This window comes from Pundamilia nyererei, unplaced genomic scaffold (genome assembly GCF_000239375.1).
Source record: "Pundamilia nyererei isolate P.nyererei 1_Seehausen unplaced genomic scaffold, PunNye1.0 scaffold00059, whole genome shotgun sequence".
NCBI lineage: Eukaryota > Metazoa > Chordata > Actinopteri > Cichliformes > Cichlidae > Pundamilia > Pundamilia nyererei.
Genome location: NW_005187460.1, coordinates 1,511,121 through 1,518,689, shown reverse-complemented (window position 1 = coordinate 1,518,689; position 7,569 = coordinate 1,511,121).

Sequence of the window (7,569 nt, the reverse complement as noted above, 5' to 3'; positions counted from 1 at the left end):
AATGTTCCAAAAAGGAACATGTTGCCCTCATTTCTAAGATTTAAATGAAAGGTCTCCATGCAATGTGCTAATGTTTTTGCACCAATTCAGGCGGTAATGGATAAAAAGACGGCGATGCTTTAATGCTGTGATTTTACTCATTTAAAGAGGGCTGCCCTCAACTACTCCGCTGAGCCCACAGAGCTGAAGTGTGGAGACTGTTTTTAGCCAGAATTTGCATAAAACCAGCTTTAACCCTTTCCATCTCAGCAGTGTTCAGTGCTGATAGATCCAGCTAGCTGATAAGTTTGCTCTGGCTCCAACCAGGAGGATCATATTTATGTGTTTGCATAATTGCTTAAGTGCAATACTTAAAAGAAGCGACACAGTTTGAAATCTTAGCCAACATTAAAAGTAAAAGGACAGAAGAATTATGTTTCTGCAGTGAATCTAGTTCAAGCCATTGGCAGCAGTTATACCTGTGCCTGTGTCATCACCAGCGTGTAGTTATGTTTCTTTGCACATTTCATGTCTGCTGTGTAGATTTAACACAGATGTATGAATTCATTATTGTCCTTATTATTTTTATTGTTACCATTTTGCCTGCTTTGTCAAATTTTGATAGATGTCGATTTCCTGTCATAGGGCCCAGTTTTTCCAGTGATAGAAGGATGGGTTTTGTTTGTTGGTTTTGTTTTTGTTGGGGTTTTTTAGTTTTTCAGTCATCCAAAATAATCATTTACTACTGGAGAGTCCCCTCACTCGTATATTAAAAGTGGGGTCACCTTGAGCCAGTTATTGCTCCATAGTCTGTCTAAGATTGCTGACAGTAGTCCATATTTTGCTCTGGAGAGCCGCTGTGAGCTTGAGGTCCACTCCAAACTGTAACATCTGGAAAAACTGCAGAACAAAATAAGAGCCACATCACCCATTGTTGTGGTCTGCACAATAACACATTATCCCCCCTCTTTTTTTTGCTGTAGAGTATCCTGAAGATGTGCAAGATCAGCAAGAGGAGCAAGATCAGCAGCAGAAGGAGGTGCCACAGCCCTCCGACCCGTCGGGAGGTGCCAGCGCTGCTTCAGGCGGCCGAAGAAACCCCCCTGGTGGCAAGTCCAGCCTCATCCTGGGTTGAGACCAGTCAGTTTGTTTTTCTTTGGGTTTTTTTGTTTTGTTTTTTTTTTGATGACAAATACCCCCAACCACCATTCTCTTCCTCCTCATCAACATCTCTGCTTCTCCCCCCCCTCCTCCAACACCACCACCTTCTCCACCTCCTTCACATGCACTCATGCCGTCACGTCCATGGACCCCTGTGTCCTCGCCCTCTGCAAACCTTTTGTTTTGATCCTTTTTTCTATTAAAAAAGAAAACTGTTGACAAAAGCACTTTATGTATCTCCCCTCCCCTTTCCATTTCAGCCCATCCTGTAGCGCATTTCGCCTGCTGGGAAAGGCATGACGTTTAGCTTGTCCCTCATTCTCTCCCCTGGTGTAAATGGTAAAAAAAAAGATTAAAAAAAAAAGATTTGATGCGTGGATTTCTAAATACAATAAAGATTCATATTAATTTGCTGTGGCTCGTTTTGTTTTTTCTTTATTGTTATCTTGTAATAGTAGTCTAGGATAAGATATAGAAAATGTAGACATGAAAGGATCTGCTAAGTCTCCATTTCAGTGCATAGATGTCTGAAAGCAAGGCGCTGAGTATTATTTATACTCATTGTAATGGAGCCTGAAGGCAGCAGCCACAGAGAGCAAAGAAAGGCTCTGGGTCTGGAAATCTGCCCAGCCGAAAAAAGGGGAAAAAATGACTATGGCCGCTGCCAGTTATGTCAAAAGAGAAACTGCACTATCTCTTCATGACATCATACACTGGATATTTGGCTGTGGTTACAGTGTGCTTGATTTAGAGGTGTTTTTGCTCTGACTCCGACTTTTTAAAGCAAAAGTCTTTTTTCCCGAAAGGTGAAAAGTGATTCATACAAGACGTAATGTTACTTTTAGAACCCGGCCATTACCAGCACTGCTCAGAGATGGCTTTATTTGGTCTTAACCTGAGCACTTTAACTTCTTAAGCATCATTAGTAATACACAAAGCACAGAAGTAATTCTCTTAAAAAGCACTTGGTGCTTGGGGTTTTGTTAAACACATCAGACTTGTAAAATATCAGCTCCGCTCTTTTACTCCTGAATTAAATACCTCGCCTATTGTGTTCTGGTGAATTGCACCCACAGGGATTTAGAGTCGCTGGAATGCTTTTTTTGGAAAATAAAGTTGCCTTCAACTCAATTAGAGGTAGCTTTACGCATTAAGTGGTTTGAAATTTACAGTTCTGTTGTATTTGAGAAGATGTTTGTGGTATACAGTAAAAATATACATGCAATGTAATAGAACTGGCTTCAAAGTGTTATTAACTGCAACTATGCAAGTACAGTTGCTTTTTCAGTGATTCGAAGTCCTCTCCTGGAATACAGGAAAACCTGTTTAGCTGCGCTTTAATGCAAATATCTAAAAGCCGTTCAGTGGGTGAAAATACTGTTTGTACCAGATGTCAGACTGTTTCAGGATGATCAGAAGGAAGAAATAACTCCAAAAAAGGTCCCAACTCATTACGACCAAAGTACGCAGCTCAACCTTGAAGCAGGCAGGCTACAGCAGCAGAAGATCACTCTATGTGCCACTGAGGATACAATTCTCATGATATCAATAATATTTGGACAAGATCACAAAAATGTTGCCTGGTCTGATGAGTCTGCTGCATTTGAATGGTAGGGGCAGAAATCGGCATTAAGAGGTTGAATGCATGGATACATCCTGCCTTTGATCAACGGTTCAGGCTGCTGTAGACACCACAGCCTACTAATGAAAGTCTAGCAGCCCGTGACTGTACGATAAGCGGAAAGGAGGCAGAGGACTGGTGAGTGTCAGAACTACCATCCAGGACGAGACAACGAACATCCATGAGGACATGAGGAAGATGACCACTTTTTCAGTGAATAGATAAGGCAGCAGAAACCTGAGACCGAAGCGGAGCAAGGAGAAGGACCATCATGTAAGGACACGTCCATGCACGGTATGTGCTGTCAAATACATCAGTGACTGAGATCCAGAAATCGTCCCAATGGCTGGACAAAGCTGGACTGAAAGACAGCACAGAGCCAATAATCACGGCAGCACAGAAACAAGCTCTGAGCACAAGATCCATAGAGGCTGGGGTCTATCACACCAAGCAAGACCCCAGGTGCAGGCTGTGTAAAGATGCCCCTGAGACAATTCAGCACAACACAGCAGGGTGCAAGATGCTAGCAGGCAAAGGCCGGCATAGTATACAGAAACATCTGTACTGCGTATGGCCTGGAAGTCCCGAGGTCAAAATGGGAGACGCGCCCTAGGGTGGTTAAGAATGACAGAGCCAGATGGACAAAGTGGTGATGGCTAACCACCTGGACATAGAAGTGGAAGACAAGCCGAGGAAGACAGCTGTCGTGGTATATGTGGTGATAGCAAGTGATAGCAACATCAGAGAAAAAGGACGATTAGAAGCTCGAAAAGTACCAAGAGCTGAGAGAAGAGCTCAAGGAGATGTGGACGGTGAAGGCAACAGTGATCCCAGTGGTAATCGGAGCACTCAGTGCAAGAGGGGAATTTATAAACGCACATACATAGAACCCATGATTCTGAGCCATGAGGTGCTAGAAACATCACTACCTGTAATGATCCCTTCTAAACATACGAGAGGATACATTACAGCAGCCCGCCTTGATTGAATGGTGGTCTGTTGTGGACTCGATGACTCTTTCTAAGCCTCTTACTATGAATCTGTGGGGGTCTAGAAGGCAGATCCTTCTGTACAGATCAGACATGATTATTCTGATCTTTACTCACTGACTTGAAGTTTCTGGCTTTCAGAGCACGCTTCAGCCATAACAGACAACAAAAATGGGTCATTTTAAAGTTTATGGCGACCACACCAGAGTATTTGAGGCTAGTGTGTTTGCTGGGCCCACCTGATTAACCAGACTACAACATTTTAGTGAATCGCTCGTATCTACGCAGGTCTACGACCCGAATACAAGTTATCAAGATTATTTCGAGCATTTCTGACAACGCTGGCTCCTTCAGAGCCAAACCGTGAGCTGTTCGTAGAGTTCTGTGGCACAGAGGTATGTTTCAGCCCTCATCTGCCAAGAAAGGCATGCACGGGTCACTCAAGATCAGGAAAAGAACTTCCTGCCCTGGAGAAATGCCAGGATGCCGGAGTGCACTCAATGAAGGCTTGTTTTCTCTAAGTGCTACATCCACAGGGAAAGTCCTGTGCTTTTTATTACAGCCTATCACACAGAATCAGCCCAGATCCTTGGTGTTTTCCACAGTTTACTTCTGATGCACATATGACCACCGGTGGGAAGTAACAAGACACAATTCAAGCACTGTCTTTCAATGTGCTGTGCACTCATTTAGATATTTCTTCCACCACATATTTCTAATGACTTTTGAAGCATAGACAGTGACGTTTAACCGTTTATAAAACTGAGTCATGCTGCAGAGGGTTAGATTGTGACAATGCAGTGTGTTAGTGCATAAATACTAATGATAAAACAACACATGTAATAATAATTCTTCAGGTGCTTTGAGATTATAATATTTACTAATACTTCTATCAGATTTTCTCATGTAGGATTCCTGCATTTTCTTACCTGTACATTCCTGCTTCTACAAACAAGAGGTGCTCATACTTCATAGACCCTTTAGAAATACACTCATTTGGAGTTTGCGTTATTTGAGTCATAGCAAAGAAAAACTGCAGCGTTGTGGTTCACCCTTTTTTTTCTCCTGGTCAGCGGCTAATCAGTAAAACTGCTTTGGAAACAGACTCCCCTTTCTATCCCCCCCGATCATCCTACTAATCTTTATAGAAAGACAGGAGATTACATTTTCCTCCCCCACAGCCATATGCCAACTTATTTAACTGATGCCTGTGATGAATGTTTCAGCATCCTTGCTCATTTGCAACTTAAGTGTATTGACAGGACCATTAAAGCATGTGCAGTCCAGATGAGGCCTTCCTGTGTCTCGGGAGGATCCGAAAGGCTGCGTGAGCACGGAAGCAGATTGGGAAAATGAGGTGAGTCATCTCTGAGTGACAATCAGGCAATCAATACCTCCGTGCAGTCATACTGGCCTGACTCAGCAACCTTTCTAGGCTGCTTAAAGGAAGATTGTGCGATTATCACAAAACTATACATGGAAGAGCCGATTAAAGGTGCTGAGCTGCCTTTGTGCAGTCGCTGTGAACAGAAATAAATCATCCTGATTATCTTGCAAATTCAAAAAACCTCCCACTCACCAGGAGCACAAACAGGAAGCACTGGTAGGCAAATGGGGCAGGGCTGTTTCCGCAGGCACAAAGGCCACATAAAAGCCCTGCTCGCAGCATCTGCTTCCAATCAGATTGAACCTGCTTAACTGGATGAGACTGGAGGAAGGAAACTGATGGAGAAAAGAGTGATGGGGTGGACAGGGACCTTTTTTTTTATCCCGTCCCTGAGGAGAAACAGATAGAGCAAAAAGGGGAGGGACTGTTTTCTGTAGTTATTGATTGACTGGTTGAGCCTACGGTTCTCTCAGGTCGGTGCTTTTTGAGGTCATTTCTTCAACCTACTTTGGTCATCTTTTTATATCTTGCGCTCTGCCTGTGACGGCTGACAGGCTTGGCAGCAGGACTTGATGATGATTCTCCATCTGTCCTTGAAAAACGTGGCTGGATATGTCTGTTTTAATATCTATGTTAGATTTTTTTCTTTTAACGCTTTTTGCTGCTTCATACTCCGGTCCCTGTGATTTAACGGTCTATGGGCGAGCTCCCATACGCACAACTCTTTTTTCCCCCAGTGTGGTTGTGGTTTGCACTGAGGCCCCTGTGGGGATTTTAACGGCAGGATCTTGTTTGTTGCTTGTTAAAAACGTCGGCTTTAAAGCACTTTTTAAATAATTAATTTGCCATTGTTGATTTTCTGAATTAAAGTGAACATAATCTGCTGTTCCTTTGAAAAAGGTTTGACAGTGTGAGCGTGACACGGTTACTTCAAAGACAGTCAGGATGTTCAAAACATTCTTTTTAAATCATTTTTGTTGTTGCGTGTGACAATAAACATTTAACCAACTTCAAAAATATTAAACCTACTACAAGCATGTCTTCAAATTATGACTGAGTAATGTTTGTCTGTTTTTTCTTTAAATGAATGATTTGTAAAACATACATTTGGTGCGTATAAATCCAGAATAAAGGATCTTATCAACATTTCACCTAAAATGCTAATAGAAAACTAATTTCTTTATATTTTGCTTGGACAATGGGAAATCAGTGATTCATTGAAACCTGTGCAAACATACACTGAAATAGAATGAATAAGGCAAACAGGCAAGACTGTATAATTCTAACAAGTTTGAATACTGAAAAATGAAGGCCAATCAGATGCTTTCCAGGTGGTACTGCATGATGAAACAAATCTCATGTGTTCATGATTGGATCAATCAATCCCTAACATCATTGGCTGAAATGCAGCCCAGACAGAACCTCGACGGTGTTTTACAGATAACTGTAAAACACTCACTGTTGCACCTCTCTCCTGACCTCAGTACACTCAAATTTGGAGTCATTAATCCATAAGACCTGTTCAAGCAGATTTTCAGCCCAGTTGTTGTGCAATTTGGCATACGTCACCCTTTTCTCCCTGTTTCACTTTCTTAAAAATGACTTCTTAACAACGACCCATCCTCTGAGACCATTTCAGTGAACAGCAGATGAATCAACAGGTCTTTGCTAGCACAATACTTTCAGATTTTGAAAGCAAGACTTCTAATTCAGCATTACTGCTTGTGCCAAAGTTTTTTAAAAAGTTAGTTTTTGTGCCACTAGAGGGCGATGCATAAGCTCCTCTGTGGGCACTAAACTCCTTCCAGCATGATTTATAGAAATAAAAACCCCATAAATAACTCAATGATGATATTTTTCAGAGCTTTAATGAAACATGGTCTGTGTTCATGTATGTCACATATGAGGTATGAGAAACTCAATATAACACAATTTAACACATTGAAAAAAAAAACATCAGTTGGTCAGTTTTTTTCTTGCTTACTTGCGAAACCAGTTAATGTCTGATTCACAAAGTCACGTGCAGTGAAACCAAAAGCAGTTTTTCTTTAAGGAATTAGATTTTGTGTGGAACATAACTATCAGTGTCAACATGTCTGCCGTTTGGTTACAGCTGATAACCCTCCTCTGTGTCTCTTTTGGAGCCCCAAGCAGAGCAGGTAAGACTGACTTTTACTCAAGAGTTGCCTAATGCCTTTCTTTGGGTAGAGCTGTGTTGAGCCAGTGAACTGCTTTCCTTGTGTGAAAACTGAAAGAATGGCTTTATACCTGTTTTGTGCTTCTATCACTACATGACACTGTTTCTCCTTTTTTGGTCTTTTGCTTTACTCCAAACTCTAAAAAATGTCCCAAATCTCTAAAAAATTAACAAGTAAAAAGCAGAAAAGAAAAGCACAGACAGCCTAACATCCACTTTCACTTCTAGTGTAACC